The sequence below is a fragment of the Pipistrellus kuhlii genome, unplaced genomic scaffold (genome assembly GCF_014108245.1).
Source record: "Pipistrellus kuhlii isolate mPipKuh1 unplaced genomic scaffold, mPipKuh1.p scaffold_m20_p_4, whole genome shotgun sequence".
Classification (NCBI taxonomy): Eukaryota; Metazoa; Chordata; class Mammalia; order Chiroptera; family Vespertilionidae; genus Pipistrellus; species Pipistrellus kuhlii.
In genome coordinates, this window is record NW_023425540.1 from 5,827,225 (window position 1) to 5,844,365 (window position 17,141).

The 17,141-nt window shown below is 53.2% G+C and overlaps 1 protein-coding gene across 2 annotated transcripts in view; it reads right to left on the reverse strand.

Annotated features, from left to right (window-relative positions):
• Window positions 1-3,887, reverse strand: part of LIFR (LIF receptor subunit alpha) — a 59,960-nt gene extending 56,073 nt beyond the window's left edge. For both annotated transcript variants that reach the window (XM_036410451.2, XM_045571842.1), the window contains exon 1: window positions 3,590-3,887. The gene's annotated coding sequence lies outside the window, so the exon portion shown is untranslated. The remainder of the gene's footprint in view (window positions 1-3,589) is intronic.
• Between the last annotated feature and the right edge of the window lie 13,254 nt (window positions 3,888-17,141).

The window sequence follows — 17,141 nt, forward strand, 5'->3', positions numbered from 1 at the left end:
CACAGAGTAACAGACTTGGGAAAGGCCAGGGCCAAGGCGAAACACAAAGAAAAAAAAGACTTCCAAACCTAACATTCTGAGCAAAACTCACCGATTCCTAATTATTTCAACAAATGCTCACAGCCGGCTGTGGCCGAGGCTGTGGCCGAGGCTGTGGCCGTGCGTGGGAAGCAACCGGGACCCAGCAGGTGTGTGCCTACCTGCCGGGAGCTCCCAGCCGCTGGAGAAACCCCACCACTCAAGGTCTCTCTTCCAGTCCTGGAACATTCCCTGACATATGCACACGCACAGGGCCCCGTTCCCAGAGCCTGCTGTCTCCTGCCTGCCACTCTTCCCTTCACCATAAACTCCAGCCACACACACACACACACACACACACACACACACACACGGGCTGGCTGCCTCGGGTCCTCTGGGAGGCAGTGGGGCCCCAGGGCCTTTGCATGTGCTGTTCCCGCTGCCTGAGCTGCTCTCCCTCCAGATCTCCCAGGAAACACCTCTTCCTGTCCTTCAACTCCTGGCTCACATCTCTCCATCTCTGGGGGCCTGGAGAGGCACTCAATCTCGGCCAGTGGTCGGCAAACTCATTCGTCAACAGAGCCAAATATCAACAGTACGACGATTGAAATTTCTTTTGAGAGCTAAAAACTGGCTTCTGCGCATAGGCCACGAAGTTTAAATCGCACCGTATGTGCGCGCCCACACGCGGTATTTTGTGGAAGATCCGCACTCAAAGGGCCAAAGAGCCGCATGTGGCTCGCGAGCTGCAGCTTACCGACCACTGATCTAAACCAGCAGTGCACCACCACCATCACCACCCCTCTATCGCAGCAACCCCGCTTTTATTACTTTTCCAGTACTGATCGCTATTTGATAGTGTCTTCTTTACAATCTCTCTTGCTTTTTATCCCCCGCCCCCAAGTGTGAACCCATCGTGGGGCCTCTGGGCCCTGTGCACTGCTTTATTCTTACTCCCTAAATCCCTGCCTGAGACAGCGTAACCAACGGAATCCTTCCATGTCTTTGGAAGAGCTAACATAAACAATATTAGCAGAGTTGTACTGCCATGACAGGCACTAAAGAACAAAGGGGAAAGACTACACCTTACACGCTAAGAGGTTTGTTTGATCAGTTAAAACAAAGAAAGGTCATGACTGCTTGCCCTGGTCTTCAAAACATTCTCAAAAAACGAGCATAATGGAACTATAAAGCTCACCACTGGCTAATATTCAAACATTATCATGGACCAGGCTCCATTCCTAGCATCAGCACTGCTTCCACGATTTCTGTTCTGAAAGCACTGTGAGACCTTATTTTTTTATTTAAAAGAGCCAAATATTTTCTAAAAGCTTCCTCTGCTTTCAGACGTATTCATAACCTCCTCCCAAACTGTACAATCCGTGACCCTCCTGGAGCAGCACTCCAATATAAGATATAGGGATTTAGTGCCCGCTGGCAAACAAATTTTATAGAACACAAACTATCCTCACGCTTGATAGAATAAAAAATATATATATTTAAACCCTGAAGAATGTTTCTTCCAGATTAGTCTTAAAACTGGCCATCTGCTCTTTTACTCCTCATGTGGAAGAGCTAAGGCGTTAATCAAGGAATACGGCTTTAGTTACTGACCATGATCATTTCGCCACAAAGATACCAAAGGCCCTCCCGGACCACTCTGAAATTATATCAAATCAAAAGGTGCGCATCGGCGTGAAGGGGCGGTTGTTTCCTGGAATGTTCTGCAAAGAGGTAAACTGCTTCTGTGGGCCTCTGGAAATCATTGAAATCCACTTAAAAACCTCAAGAGCTAATGTTTCCCCGTTTCAGAGCAAAACATCAGAAACAACCTACACGAATCTCGATAGAGAGGAGGTTAAATCAATTACGGTTTCTCCCTAATGGAGTCCTCGGCAGCTGTCAGGGCGTGAGCCGGCGCTCTCAGGTCCTGACAGGGAGCCGGCCAAGATTCAGGGCTCCGCGGGGAGGGCAGGGAGCGAGACAAATACAAAGGACACACACTGACGGTTCAGACTAGCCCGGGCTACCTCTGCAAAGACATGAGCCGGCAGCTGGTGACCCTGCTTCCTGGGTGGGGGAGCAGGGTGCAGAGGGTTCCATACTTTCTATTCTGTACCTTTCCATACCGGCTGACCCTCCTACAGGGTGCACAGCTCCTGTGCCTGTCCCACAGATCAGCGGGGTAATTTTAAATAGGACAGTAGCTTGTGTTATTGCCAACGTATTATCCAGGACGGCCAGCAGAAAGCAAAAGCGGTCCAAGTCACAACCGCGGTGTCGCCGATCCTGATCCCCAGATGGGAGCCCAGGTCCCCGCTAACGAGGCAGGCAGGCGCGTGACCTCACCTGTCACAGAGCACACACGGTCCCGTTCCTCCTAAAAGACATGCCTCCTATTTACACGGAGCAGGTAAAAGCGTCCACACGGACACAGCTTCCACCTGGCCCTACAGCAGCCAGTCCAAGGGTGACGCAGGCGGAGGGCCAGTCTGGTGCCGGTGAAAACCCACTACAGTGAGGTCTGCCAGGCTGGGACAAGGAATCCTCTGACATCAGTGAACCATGATTTCAGATCTGTGGCAAAATAGTCACGTACCGGGAGAGGGGCACGCACCATTTGCAGAAAATAAGGCTTTTAAAAGCTGCCATTTGTGGGGGTGAGGGCGGGGTTCGCTTTACATTTAGGTTAAGAAATCACGTGGATAGCCCTGACGGGTACTAGGATGCCGCATTCATGTCCCTTCGAGCAACTGCTTTAACGCAAAGATAAACCTGGAACTGAAAACAGAACGAAGAGGAAGGCACACTTGAACAAACTTTGCTGCTAAATGTAATCTTAAAAGAACACATAAAAAGAAATGCAAAAAAAAATTAAAGAAACAAACCCACCATTTCTCCACAAACACCACTCACAACAGTAGCCCATTAGATCAATATTTGGCTGTATGAAACACGCCCACACAGAAAGGAACACACAGATACCCAACTGCATAAAAAGGCGCTCATGCATTCCCGGCGGCGGGAGGTGAGGACCAGAAAGAGCCGCCTTATTCAGAGGCACAGTCCCCACCGCACGCGGGGCTCTGTCCCTGCGCGACAGACACCACACACACCGGCAGCCTAACTGTCATCGCCACCACTTTTACTTTGGCTCTCATCCCTTTGGCGCCTTGGGATAGACAGAAAGCCTGTGCAGATACAGACTGCAAATCAAAGAAAAACAAGCATTCAGCCTCCCTCCCATCCCCCAAGCTGGCCTCCGGCCTCGGAACTTGCTGCCCTTCGCGGGGCACAAGTTCGCAGCCGCCCTCGGAGCCTGCGCCCTCGGGGAGCCGAGCGGCCAAGGGCGCGCGGACAGCGGCGGGCTCGGAGCGCCCCCTCCCCCACCCCGTCCCCCAGCTCCGCTCCGAGGCTCCCCGGACCCCGAGCCCGGAGCCCGCAGCCCGCCCGGCGCTGCCCGCCACCCGCCACCCTGCCCGGGCCGCGGGGGGCGCCCCGGCGATGCGCCCCCGGCGCCGCCTCCGGGCTCCGCGCGCCCCCCGCCCGCGCCCGCCCGCCCGGCACCCACCGGCCGCTCCCGCGCCGCTAGCTCGCCATCGCCCGCCGGCCGCTCGGCTGCCCGGAGTCCGCAGTCCCGGGGCTGGCGGAGGCGAGGAGGAGGAGGAGGAGGAGGAGGAGGAGGGCCGGGCACTGCCAGCCGCCCAGCCTGGCCTCTGGGTGCCCAGCGCGCACTGCTGGCCGCGGCCACGGGCGAGGGGCGCCCGCTGCCCTCTGCGCGCCCGGAGCCGCCGCCGCCGCCAGAGCAACGGGCCACGGCCACGGCCACGGCCACGACGGGGACGCTCCGGCCGGGACTGCGGCGCGCGGGGGCGGGGCCTGCGGCCGCCCGGCTGGGGGCGCCCTCCGGCCCCGCCCGCGCCCCGCCCCGCCCGCGCCCCCGCCGGAAGCTGCCCGCGCGCCCCCGCCGCGCGCCCCCGCTCCCGTCCCGCCGCGGCCGCGCGCCCCGGGCTCCCCGCTAGGCCGCCCGGGACCGGCGGGGGCGCCGCGGAGAGGCCGCTCCTCGGTCCCCAGGCCGATCCGGGTCCCCAGGCCGGGCCCGGAAGGTCCTGGGAGGGCCCCGGAGATCGGGGCGGCCGCGCCGTGCGGAGCCTCACGCCAGGCCGGCCGGACGCGCGCAGGCCCTGCGGGAAGGACAGGGGCTCCCCAAAGGGCTTAAGGGCGCTGCACACGGTGCGCGGCAGAGAGCACCGCGGGGCCTGGCGTGAGCTCCCCCTGCAAATGCACCGAAAACCGGCCTCCGCGCCCCGGCTCGGATGTTAGGCTTTAGCTACGACACCCCCAAGGCCGGGCGCCGCGCCCGGGGGCCGCCTTCCTCCTCCCCGCGCCGGGCCGCTCAGCCTCGGGGGCAGGACCCGCGGGGCCCGCTAAGAACATCCCGGAGCCATCTGGGCTTGCCTCCGAGGCGTGGTGGGCTTGTTTGCGCGGCGAAGAAAAGGCTCCCCTAACGGGGTGCGAGTTTCCCTCCCTGCATTGTTCCCGTTTCCGCAGTTTCACTTGGCCTCGGTTTTCTCCTCCCGGAGCAAATGCACCAAATGGAATTAGCCGGAGAGCGTTCGGCGGCGCCGGATCCGGCGTGAAGATGTTTACGCTCCGAGCCGGACGCGTTTGATGATGTTCTCTCCGCGTTTGATGGTGTTCTCTGGGGCGCAATTAACCCCGCGGAGCTCAGAAACGTGCCAGCCCAGGGCCCTGCAGCCGCACCTTGCGAGCCCAGCTTGTGCGTTGCATTTGCTGTTTGTTCAAGGCGCCAGCGTGCTTCATGGAGACCACTGGATGGAATCATAAGGATATTTCTAAATGGGCAAAATGAAGCATATTTTCAGCAATAACCTTTCCCTGTTGATGATGGAACTAAAATGGGCCAAAGAATACACCTGCCAGGGCGTTGCTTACTAAGCAGGCTCCCTAGAAGAAAATGTTTCACCCTAACACATGGTCCATGCCAGTGTCCGGATGAGCTCCATCCAGTTGCAAATTTAGAACACCAAAACCAGCCGCTCTGTCACCTGTGCCTTCTTTGTTTGTTGCCAGAGGGAAAGGGGCGGTGGGGAGGAGGCATTAAAGGGGGAAAGGGGGTCAAATATATGGTTATGGAAGGAGTTTGTGTGTGTTTTTTTAATATATTTGTATTGATTATTTTACAGAGAGGAAGAGAGAGGGATAACCAGAAAACATCGATGAGAGAGAATAATCGACCAGCTGCCTCTTGCACACCCTCTACTGGGGCTGTGCCCTCAACCAAGGTACATATCCCTGACCAGAATCGACCCCCAGGACCCTTCAGTCCGCAGGCCAATGCATAATCCACTGAGCTACACCAGTTTCGGCCGGAAGGAGTTTTGATTTTCGATGGTGAACACACAATGCAATGTACAGATGATGTGTCAGAACTGCACACATGAAGCATATATAATTGTGCTAACCAATGCCACCCCAGTAGATTTAATAAAACTCGAAGAAAAACTAAATGTTTCTGAGGAATCCAGTGAAGAAATAAAATGGAGTCGCTGGAGTCAAGCTGCTGAAATTACTAAAATCAAGTAGGCTGAGGCAGAGGAGATCACACCTGTCATGAACGTTCTGGAAATGAAAGGCTTTGAATGGACCCTTCTCTCCCCCTTCTCTCCCCCCCCCTTCTCTCCCCCCCCCTTCTCTCCCCCCCCCTTCTCCCCCCCCCCCCTTCTCTCCCCCCCCCTTCTCCCCCCCCCCTTCTTCTCCCCCCCCCCCTTCTCTCCCCCCCCCTTCCTCCCCCCCCTTCTCTCCCCCACCCTTCTCTCCCCCCCCCTTCTCTCCCCCCCCCTTCTCTCCCCCCCCTCTCTTCCCACCCCCCTTCTCTCCACCCCCTTCTCTCCCCCCCTCTCTCTCTCCCCCCCCCTTCTCTCCCCCCCCCTTCTCTCCCCCCCCTCCTCCCCCCCCCCCTTCTCTCCCCCCCTTCTCTCCCCCCCCCTCTCTCCCCTCTCTCCCCCCCCTTCTCTCCCCCCCCTTCTCTCCCCCCTTCTCTCCCCCCCCCTTCTCTCCCCCCCCCTCCTCCTCCCCCCCCCGTCTCTCCCCCCACCTTCTCGCTCCCCCCCCCTTCTCTCCCCCCCCTTCTCTCCCCCCCCCCCCCCTTCTCTCCCCCCCCCTCTCTCCCCCCCCCTTCTCTCCCCCCCCCGTCTCGTCTCCCCCCCCCTTCTCTCCCCACCCCTTCTCTCCCCCCCCCTTCTCTCCTCCCCACCCCCTCTCTCCACCCCCCCTTACTCTCCCCCCCCCTTCTCTCCCCCCCCCCTTCTCTCCCCCCCCCTTCTCTCCCCCCTCCCCCCCCCCTTCCTCCCCCCCCCCTTCTCTCCCCCCCCTCCCCTCTCTCCCCCCCCCTTCTCTCCCCCCCCCCCTTCTCTCCCCCCCCCCTTCTCTCCCCCCCCCTTCTCTCCCCCCCCCTTCTCTCCCCCCCCCTTCTCTCTCTCCCCCCCCCCTTCTCTCCCACCCCCTTCTCTCCCCCCCCCTTCTCTCCCCCCCCCCTTCTCTCTCTCCCCCCCCCTTCTCTCCCCCCCCTTCTCTCCCCCCCCCCTTCTCTCCCCCCCCCTTCTCTCCCCCCCCCTTCTCTCCCCCCCCTTCTCTCCCCCCCCTTCTACCCCCCCCCCCCCCCTCCCCCCCCCCCTTCTCTCCCCCCCCCCCTTCTCTCCCCCCCCCTTCTCTCCCCCCCACCCCCTCTCCCTTCCCCTCCCCCCCTTCTCTCCCCCCCCCTTTCTCTCCCCCCCCCCTTCTCTCCCCCCCCCTGCTCTCTCCCCCCCCACCTCCCTCCCTTCTCTCCCCCCCCCCTTCTTCTCCCCCCCCTTCTCTCCCCCCCCCTTCTCTCCTCCCCTCCCACCCCCTTCTCTCCCCCCCCCTTCCTCTCCCCCCTCCCTTCTCTCCCCCCCCCTTCTCTCCCCCCCACTCTCTCACCCCCCACCTGCTCTCTCTCTCTCTCCCACCCCTTCTCCTCCCCCCTCTCCCCCCCCCTTCTCTCACCCCCCCTTCTCTCCCCCCCCTTCTCTCCTCCCCCCCCTTCCTCTCCCCCCCCTCCTCCCCCCCCTTCTCTCCCCCCCCCCTTCTCTCCACCCCCCTTTCTCTCCCCCCCCTTCTCTCCCCCCCCCTTCTCTCCCCCCCTTCTCTCCCCCCCCCTTCTCTCCCCCCCTTCTCTCTCCCTCTCCCCGCCCTTCTCTCCCCCCCCCTTCTCTCCCCCCCCCTTCTCTCCCCACCCTCATCCTCTCCCCACTCCCCCCCCTCTCTTCTCATCTCTCCCCCCCCCTTCTCCCCCCCCCCCTTCTCTCCCCCCCCTTCTCTCCCCCCCCCTTCTCTCCCCCCCCTTCTCTCCCCCCCCTTCTCTCCCCGCCCCCCCTTCCTCTCCCCCCCCCTTCTCTCCCACCCCCCCCTTCTCCTCTCTCCCCCCCCCTTCTCCTCCCCCCCCTTCTCTCCCACCCCCTTCTCTCCCACCCCCCTCTCATCCCCCCCCCTCCTCTCTCCCCCCCCCTTCTCGTCCCCCCCTCCTCCTCTCCCCCCCCTTCTCTCCCCCCCCCTCTCTCCCCCCCCCCCTATCTCTCCCCCCTTCTCTCCCCCCTTCCCTCTCCCCCCGTCCCTCCTCCCCCCTCTCTCGCCCCCCCCCCTTCTCTCCCCCCCCCTTCTCTCTCCCCCCCCCTTCTCTCCCCCCCCCTTCTCTCCCCCCCCCTTCTCTCCCTCCCCCCACCTTCTCTCCCCCCCCCTTCTCTCCCCCCCCCTTCTCTCTCCCCCCCCCTTCTCTCCCCCCCTTCTCTCCCCCCCCCCCTTCTTTCTCTCTCCCACCCCCCCTTCTCTCCCCCCCCTTCTTCTCCCCCCCCCCTTCTCTCCCCCCCCCTTCTCTCCCTCTTCTCCCCCCCCCCTTCCTCTCCCCCCCCCTTCTCTCCCCCCCCCTTCGCTCCCTATCTCCCCCCCCCCTTCGCTCCCCCCCCCTTCTCTCCCCCCCCCTTCCACTCTCCCCCCCGTCTCTCTCCCCCCACCCTTCTCTCCCCCCCCCCCTTCTCTCCCCCCCCTTCTCTCCCCCCCCCATCTCTCTCCCCCCCCCCCTTCTCTCCCCCCCATTCTCTCCCACCCCCCTTCTCCCCTCCCCCCCCCTTCTCTCCCCCCCCCTTCTCTCCCCCCCCCTTCGTCTCCCCCTCCCCTCTTCTCTCCCCCCCCCTTCTCTCCCCCCCCCTTCTCTCCCCCCCCCCTTCTCTCCCCCCCCCCTTCTCTCCCCCCCCTTCGCTCCCCCCCCATCTCCTCTCCCCCTCCCCCCCCCTTCTCTTCCCCCCCCCTTCTCTCCTCCTCCCCCCCCCCTTCTCTCCCCCCCCCCTTCTCTCCCCCCCCTTCGCTCCCCCCCCCTTCTCTCCCCCCCCCCTTCTCTCCCCCCCCCTTCTCTCCCCCCCCTTCCTCTCCCCCCCCCCTTCTCGCCCCCCCCCTTCGCTCCCCCCCCTTCCTCTCCCCCCCTTCTCTCCCCCCCCCCTTCTCTCCTCCCTCCTCTCCCCCCCCTTCTCTTCCCCCCCTCCCCCCCCCTTCTCTCCCCCCCCCTTCTCCGCCCCCCCTTCTCTCCCCCCCCTTCTCTCTCTCGTCCCACCTTCCCCTCTCCTCTCTCCCCCCCCCCTTCTCTCCCCCCCCCTTCCTCCCCCCCCCCCTTCTCTCCCCCCCCCTTCTCTCCCCCCCCCCTTCTCTGCTCCCCCCCCCCTCTCCCTCCCCCCTCTCTCGTCTCTCTCCCCCCCCTTCTCTCCCCCCCCCTTCTCTCCCCCCCCCCTCTCTCCCCCCCCCCTTCTCTCCTCCCCCCCCCTTCTCTCCCCCCCCCTTCTCCTCCCCCACCCCTTCTCTCCCGTCTCTCTCGCTCCCCCCCCCTTCTATCCCCCCCCCCTTCTCTCCCCCCCCTTCTCTCCCCCCCCCTTCTCTCCCCCCCCCCCTCCCCCCCCTCTCGTCTCCCCCCCCCTTCTTCTCTCCCCCCCCCCTTCTCTCCCCCCCCCTTCTCTCCCCCCCCCCTTCTCCCCCCCCCCATCTCTCTCCCCCCCCCTTTCTCTCTCCCCCCCTTCTCTTCCCCCACCCTTCTCTCCCCCCCCCCTCTTCTCCCCCCCCCCTTCTCTCTCTCCCCCCCCCCTTCTCCCCCCCCCCCCTTCTCCCCCCCCCCTTCTCTCCCCCCCCTTCTCTCCTCCCCCCCTTCTCTCCCCCCCCTTCTCTCCTCCCCCCCTCTCTCCCCCCCCTTCTCCCCACCCCCTTCTCTCCCCCCCCTTCTCTCCCCCCCCTTCTCTCCCCCCCCCTTCTCTCACCCCCCTTCTCCCCCCCCCCTTCTCTCCTCTCCCCCCCTTCTCTCCCCCCCCTTCTCTCCTCACCCCCCCTTGCTCCGCTCTCCCCCCCTCTCTCCCCCCCCCTTCTCTCCCCCCACTTCTCTCCCCCCCCTTCTCTCCCCCCCCCTTCTCTCCCCCCCCCTCATCCCCCCCCCTTCTCTCCCCCCCCCTTCTCCCCCCCCCCCCTTCTCTCCCCCCCCTTTCTCTCTCCCCCCCCCTTCTCTTTCTCTCTCCCCCCCCCTTCGCTCCTCTGCCCCCCCCCCTTCTCTCCCCCCCCCACTTTTCTCTCCCCTCCTCCCCCCCTTCCTCCTCCCCCCCCCTCCTCTCCCCCCCCCCTTCTCTCCCCCCCCCTTCTCTCCTCCCCCCCCTTCTCTCCCCCCCCCTTCTCTCCCCCCCCCTTCTCGCCCCCCCCCCTTCCTCTCCTCTCTCCCCCCCCCTTCTCTCCCCCCCACCTTCTCTCCCCCCCCCCCCCTTCGCTCCCCCCCCCTTCTCCTCCCACCCCCCCTTCCCCCCTCCCCCACCTTCTCCCCCCCCCCTTCCTCTCCCCCCCCCTTCTCTCCCCCCCCCTTCTCCCCCCCCCCTTCTCTCCCCCCCCTTCCTCCCCCCCCCCTTCTCTCCCCCCCTTCTCTCCCCCCCCTCTCTCCCCCCCCCCTTCTCCTCCCCCCCCTTCTCTCCCCTCTTCTCCCCCCCCCTTCTCTCCCCCCCCCTTCTCTCCCCCCCCCTTCTCTCCCCCCCCCTTCTCTCCCCCCCCCTTCCTCTCCCCCCCCTCTTCTCCTCCCCCCCCCTCTCTCCCCCCCCCCTTCTCTCCCCCCCCCTTCCTCTCCCCCCCCCGTCTCTCCGCCCCCCCCCTTCTCCTCCCCCCCCCTTCTCTCTTCTCCCCCCCCCTTTCTCTCCCCCCCCCTTCCTCTCTCTCTCCCCCCCCCTTCGTCTCCCCCACCCTTCTCTCCCCCGCCCCTCCTTCTCCTCCCCCCCCCTTCTCTCCCCCCCCCCTCTCCCCCCCCCTCTCCCCCCCCTCTTTTTTTTATAACGCTTCTTTTTAATATTCTAAAGTTTGGATTTAAAGCAAAAGTCCCAGTGAGTAAATTCCAAAAATTAACATGTGCAAAAATGTTGATACAATTAGAAATTGTTTTATATTAATTTATTGTACTTAACTGCTTAAGAAATTTGTCATGACAACTCAGAACTCAAAACACTTTCTATACTTAAGATTTTTCATAATTCTGAATTGTAAAATATAAATTTTCATTTGGAACATTTTAATACCTCAAAATTAGCAAGTGAAATTTTTAAAAACATGTATACACAACAGAAAGAGGGGAGCTTAGATTTTTTTCCCCTATATACAGAGTAACTTTTTAAAAGTCTTATACTTTGAAAATGTTCCCACTGATCTAATAGCAGAACAGGGCACTTAGGATAGTTGTTAATGGATCTCTATTCACCCTTACAAACTCTTTTCTGTTAATCCGATGGCCTAAAACAAATGCTGTAAATTGCTTTTGAGGACTCTTGTTGGTCTGTAATACAGAGCAATCACTGGTAATGATCCCAGGTGAAAAACCTATGCAGACACAGAGTGGAAATTCACTCTCAGGACCTGCTTTCCAGTGCTTAGAGGAGACAAAATAGGCAAACATGGATGTCATTGAGCATTTATCAATAAAATGCTTTCATTGATATTTGAAGACCAGCCTCCCTACTATTGAACACTTCAACAGACATAAAGTATCTTAAAGATTGCATTAAGGAGATTGAAGGCTTCTACTCAATAGATGATGGAGAACCCCAAAGTCTAAGTATTTATGCAAGCTTCAAATTCAAGAAAATTGCTGGTACACAAGAATATTATATATATATATATATATATATATATATATATATATATATATATATATATATATATTTATCATCCAAATGGGAATTCATCCTGAGCATAATTATTCTTACATTATCAGTCAACCTGGAATCAGTGGAAGGTATACAACAATGTGAGGAGAGAAGAGAACAAATTATCCCAAGTAAAGTAATAAAGGCTGAAACATTATAGATAACCTGAAAAAAAGACACTCAATTTTACAAAGCTGATGCATTAAAAACTCACATTGACCAATTTGTCAGAGGTTTTAATCACAGCACCTGGCAGAGTGGGTTTTCAGTGCATATTAGCTCCCTCCTCCTTACTCATGGTCTCCTTTCATTCCTTAATATTTTCTATTTAATTCTCAGAACTGCCTGCTTCTATTTCCTACATGATGAAAACACCATAAGCTCATTTGTGAGCTCTTCATGTAGAGAAGGGTCATCAGAGAAGTATTTTATTACCACGTCCCCTCACACTCTCTTCCCAAAAAACTAACCAAGATCTCTTATTCCAGCAGTTAATGCCTCCATGCATACACTAGGTTCCATTTATTTTTATATTTTCTATGATGTCTCTTTCATAATATCTCCCTCCTTCATAGATCTGCAATTTTTCCTTTGACATATTTTACTACCACCACCACCACCATCTGCCTTTAATTATATTTCAACTTGTTTCCAAAAACTCTAGTTTTGATTTCAACCCATTTTTATTCTTCATTCCATGTCAGACTCATTGCATATAAGTTTCCTTTATACTGCTTCTAAAAATTATTTAAAATTTCCTATACTGATATTAATGAGATTTCTTACCTCAAATGCAATATTGATGCTTCTTTGTCTATTAAACCTTTATGCAGCATTTAGCATAAATATAATGATTATAAGATTTGGAAACAGCCTAAGTGCCCATGAGCAGATGAGTGGATTAAAAAACTGTGGTACATCTACACAATGGAATACTAGGCTGCAGTAAAAAAAAAAAAAAAAAAGAAGAAGGAGGAGGAGGAGGAGGAATTCTTACCATTTGCAACAAAATGGATGGACCTGGAGAGCATTATGCTAAGCAAAATAAGCCAATCAGAGAAAGATAAATATACCATGATCTCACTCATTTACAGAATATAATGAACAACATAAACTGATGAACAAAAGCAGATCCAGAGACAGAGAAGCATTGATCAGACCATCAAACCTCAGAGGGAAGGTAGGGGAGGGTGGGGGTAGGGAGGAGAGATCAACAAAAGCACTTGTATGCATGAATATAAGCCTAACCAATGGACACAGACATCAGGGGTGAGGGCATGAGTGGGGGGAAATGGGGCGATAAGGACACATATGAAATACCTCAATCAATAAAAAAAATTGTATATATAAAGCTTAAAATTTCTTAATTTTTCATTCTGTTTATTCTTAATGCTTTAGTTTTATTTCCTCTGTAAATGATCTAATATACTCAAAATACATAGAATAGACAATTAAAAAACTGCTCAAACCTTTTTTTATTTTTTTCTCTAATGTCTAAAGCATCTTGTTTTCAATGACTAGACCCAAAGTCTAAGATATTATCCTTCTGCCCATCTCACCATTGAAATGGCAGCTTATCCATATATATAATCCCCAAATGCATCTCTAATCTTAACCCTTTATACTCTCATCCCATATTTCCAAGTGCCTCCTGAGTCCCTCATTTGTATGTCTTAGCATCCCAAACTAAATTCCAGTTAGCCCCCCAAGCAGCTCCTCTTAGCCATCAATCCCACAGACATGAAATATTTTAATTTTCACTTTCTTGATATGCATATATCTATGTATTATGTAATCTAATCTTATTGATCTTTATTTCAAAACATGTATGAGTTTTTCATTTTCATTCATTTCTATAGTTCAAATCTAAATCAGACCAAACCTTAGGTAGAGCAACAGGTTAATTGTTCTTTTCAACTGTCCTCCTTTCCCCCTCAAAGCCTTTCAATATATTACTGTCCAACCATTACATATATGTGTGTGTATACACACACACACACACACACACACACACACACACACACACACATATTCACTTGGTTGGACAGTAATTGATATTTTTACAGAGAGGAAAGGAGAGGGATAGAGAGTTAGAATCATCAATGAAAGAGAAACATCGATCAGCTGCTCCTGCACACCCTCTACTGGGGATGTGCCCGCAACCAAGGTACATGCCTTTGACCAGAATTCCTGGAACCCTTCAGTCCACAGGCCGACACTCTATCCACTGAGCCAAACTGGCTAAGGCTTAACTATTATTCTTACAGCAGGTCTGTCACTATCATAAACAATGATTCAGTCCAAGTCTCTGCTTTGTGTTTACTGTTTTTCTTTGTCTGAACTCGGAACCTTTGAATCTTTGCTTTCCATTATGCCTCACCTGAATCCTCTATGCTAGTGCTCCTGGATGGCCTTTTCCTTCTCTCCCTCATCCATTTCTACACTATGTATTATTTCTCTCACTTCCACTCACTCTCCCTTTGTCTTGTTCTAATAGTAAGATTCTACTCTCATTTCAAAATTCATTCAACTTTTTATAAAGTTTTCCCCAACTCTTATTATAATTTGTTGTCTCCCTATCTCCCAGCACATAGTTCAAAGTAAAAATTGGGCAACTCTGATTTTTATCTTCCCTGGTGTGCATGATATTCCATCTTCAGCAATTCATCACCTTGTGTTAAGCACTGATCTTGTGTTCTGGTCGGTTTTAAGATATGAAAACAGAGGAATGAGGTGGAGAAAAATCAAATGGTAGCAGATCGCTTATGAATGGGACTTATTAGAAAGTAATCAGAGTTCTATGCTGTTTACAGATGCATTCAGTTTGGGGTAATTCAAAGAAATGCACATTTATATGTGATTTCTTTTGTGGATATATTTTAATAAAAAGTTGAAGGTAAAGGGATTACAAAAGATGAAGCAAAACACATGAAGACAATTGTATCTACTCCTCAATATTACCTAAGGTCAGTCCTGGGGATAAAAGAGAAAGAATAAGAATCATTAGGGTCAACAGGAATGCTGGGAAGAGAGAAAACAAGAACTTTCCCAATGTCTGCCAGGCACTCACAAGGAGAGCAGAGACACTGCCTCTGAATGACAGGCACTGATTACCAGTCTTATCTACCCTTATTGTGGGGCAGTGTAATTCCTTCAGGTTCTATCTCTAACTTAAAGGAGAGGTCCCTTAAATCCATCCACTTCCCTTTGCTGTGGTTGATTCTGTGCTTGCCATACCCATCTATTACTAGGAAATTGGGTTCCCCACATATATTGATGTCAGAAGAGTGGTGTGCTGTGAAGACAGCTGGTACCTGTTACAGATCTCACTAGATGGATCTTCCGTTATAAATAACCTGGCTCTGGTTTACAAATATGTGTCTTCAGAGTCTGATTATGGGAGACAATTCATCAACAAGAACTTAGAAGTGCCATTAGCTGAGAGAGGGGAAAAAAATCCTAGACCAGAGGACAACACACCAGTAAATAGACTATTAATTATCTGCCTTCTTACAACCCTCTTAGTAATACTTGAAGAGAAAGTAAAAATACAAGTATCTGCACTGAATTTGTACCTAAATTTATTATATTTATGTTATAAAATTAATTAGCTGAAATAGACACCAGGTAAGAACTAATCCTGGTCTGACATACTATAAAATCCTGACATTTAATTTTTTTTAAATCCCACTGATTTTGCCCATGAATCTCACTTCTTTCTCACCTTCTTTCTGGAAAATAAACTCAATTGTTTGTTCAGTGAGGAATGCTACTATATCCTTTGAGCTTTGACTCAAATGGCACTTTATTTCTAACTGCCCTCTCAAATCCTCTTAAATCCTTACCTGATGTCTACCTTTTTTTCTTAAATCAAATAATTCATGGAAAACCTTATCTATAATCTATCTTTGAACAGTCACAAAGATATCTCTCCTACTTATTGTCCACATTTTCATGTGATACAAATGGATAAGTATGCAAAAAACAACAGGAAGGTAAGAGTGGTACATATTCAAGCCAGATAAAGCATAACCTTCTTAAAAACTTGGTGGTTGTAATGTCAGGCACTGAGGAACTCTTGAAGGGTTCACAATAAGAGCATTACATGTTTAAATTTGTGTCTTAAATGACTCTAGCAGTCATGTGAAAGACATATTTGAAGGAAACAAAATTGGTAGCAGAAAATTTAAAGAGAATATAATTGCAGTAGTAGATAAGAGTTCAAGTCCTAAGACAGAGAAGTAATAGTAGGAATTACTAGTAGTCGAGGAGAACTGGGGGGGAAAACCCACAATGGTAAAAATCACCAGTCTTCATGATTGACTATAAGTAAAAGGAAGGAGATTTCAAGTACGTATTTCAAGTTTTGCATCTGAGAACAACAGATGAAGAAGAAGTCAATGCAGGGGGGAAGATGAGTTCAGGCTGCAAATTAAGATTCGAGGTTTCACAGTATAGTATTCTGGTAGAGATCTCCGGCAAGCAGCTAAATATATTAATGTGAGGCTCTAAGGCAAGGTCTGGAGTGACTTGTGAGTTTGAAAATAGTCAGTATATAAATGATGTACAAAAATCCTCTCTAGCTGAAACCATTTTGGCTCAGTGGTAGAGCGTTGGTCTGTGGACTGAAAGGTCCCAGGTTCGATTCTTGTCAAGGGCATGTACATTGGTTGCGGGCACATCCCAGAAAGGGGTGTGCAAGAGGCAGCTGGTCTATGTTTCTCTCTCATCGAGGTTTCTAGCTCTCTATTTCTCTCCCTTCCTCTCTGTAAAAAATTAGTAAAATATATATATATATATATATATATATATATATATATATATATATTAATCCTATCTAATAGAAGAGTAATATGCAAATTAACCGTCACTCCATAACAAAGCTGACTGTGTTGGTAGCATTGCCCTGGCAACTAGAGCCCAGGGTCCGCTCCTCAGCCATGGAGAGATGGGAGGGGCTTCTGGCTAGAGGCTGGGGGTAGGAATGCTGGCATCATTGTAGGCAGGGTTGAGGGACCTACCACCCTACCACACCCACCCCTGATGCACGAATTTCATGCACTGGGCCTCTAGTGTTAGAATAACTGATTAGCTAGAACCAGTGTGAAGTGTAGGTAAGAAAGACAAAAGAACAAAGACCCAACATAGAGAGGCAGACAAGGAAATAGGAGCTGGGACCCAGAGATGAACAAGATAGAGAAGAATGGAAAGAACAGGGCATTCAAGATACAGAAGGAGTGGTCCTTAGGGCCAAGTTCAAGAGAAAGGACTAAATTCTCAAGCCAATTTTTGGTGACTTTAGAAAGCTCAAGCAGTTTGACTGCTGATCAAATTTGTTGAAAGATGAAAGACTAAAAGGAGACATTGCAGTTGTGTACTAGTTAATTGAGAAGCTGAATAAGTATAAAGAGACTGGATATATTGCCAAAACCAGTTTGATTCAGTGAATAGAGTGCCAGCCTGCGGATTGAAGGGTCCAAGGTTCAGTTCTGGTCAAGGGCATGTACCTTGGTTGCAGGCATATCCCCAGTAGGGGGTGAGCAAGGGGCAGCTGATAGATGATTCTCTCTCATCAATATTTCTAACTCTCTATCCCTCTCTCTTCCTCTCTGTAAAAAAATTCAAATATATATATATATATATATATATATATATATATATATATATATATATATATATATATATAAAGAGAGACTGGATATAGTTAAGATGTGACATTAAAACCAGAGCATGGGGGGGAGAGTTAGGCGGGGAGGTTAAATATATTTTTATTGCCCTAGCCAGTTTGGCTCAATGGATAGAGCATCAGCCTGTGGACCAAAGAGTCCTGGGTTTGATTCTAGTCAAGGGCATGTACCTCGGCTGCAGGCTCCTCCCCTG